The 602-nt window shown below is 43.4% G+C and overlaps 1 protein-coding gene across 1 annotated transcript in view; it reads left to right on the top strand.

Annotated features, from left to right (window-relative positions):
- LOC131886518 (electroneutral sodium bicarbonate exchanger 1-like) overlaps window positions 1-602 on the top strand; it is a 17,188-nt gene that overhangs the window by 440 nt on the left and 16,146 nt on the right. The gene's annotated exons all lie outside the window — the stretch shown is intronic.

Raw genomic sequence — 602 nt, 5'->3', positions numbered from 1 at the left:
TGATTACTTCCATGATGTCGGCTATTAGTCGCTGGTGTGCCCAAAATAGATTGTTTCGTTGTGATTCCAAATTGAAAAACCATTCTTGATAGGCAAACATACGTTAAGGAGTGCGAGGTTATACATTTGCGACCATTCTATGTTTGTCACTGTCCGTATTACGCGTATTGCTTTTTCTCTAACACGATTCTTTTTCATCATTTTGTCAAGAAGTAAATTTCAAAATACCCTTTCAACAAACATGCCGATCGAGACAAAAGAATATTTTTCAAAGTCCTGTCCATGCCTTGGTGTATCGTTCGTTCTTGTGAATGTTCGATAGAATTGAGCGCGTGAACGTCTTTTCTTCCAGTGAAGAGCATCCACGGATTGGGACCCCGGCGCAACTCTCTTTCCGATTTGGATTCGCTGAACGTCTCCCCGGTCAGCAGCTTCGCCTCCTTTTTTCGAAATGGGGACACCACGGGTAAGTAAGAAACCGACGATCAGCGTCTGGACAGGTCATAATTTGACGCCAATACCGAGTTACCATGCGGATTCACCGTTTGATCGCCAATTATTGAGCTGCCGTCATGTTTGGTTAAAATGACCCAAATCACACT

This window comes from Tigriopus californicus, chromosome 9 (genome assembly GCF_007210705.1).
Source record: "Tigriopus californicus strain San Diego chromosome 9, Tcal_SD_v2.1, whole genome shotgun sequence".
NCBI classification, from domain to species: Eukaryota; Metazoa; Arthropoda; class Copepoda; order Harpacticoida; family Harpacticidae; genus Tigriopus; species Tigriopus californicus.
This window is presented reverse-complemented; position numbering and strand designations above follow the sequence as displayed.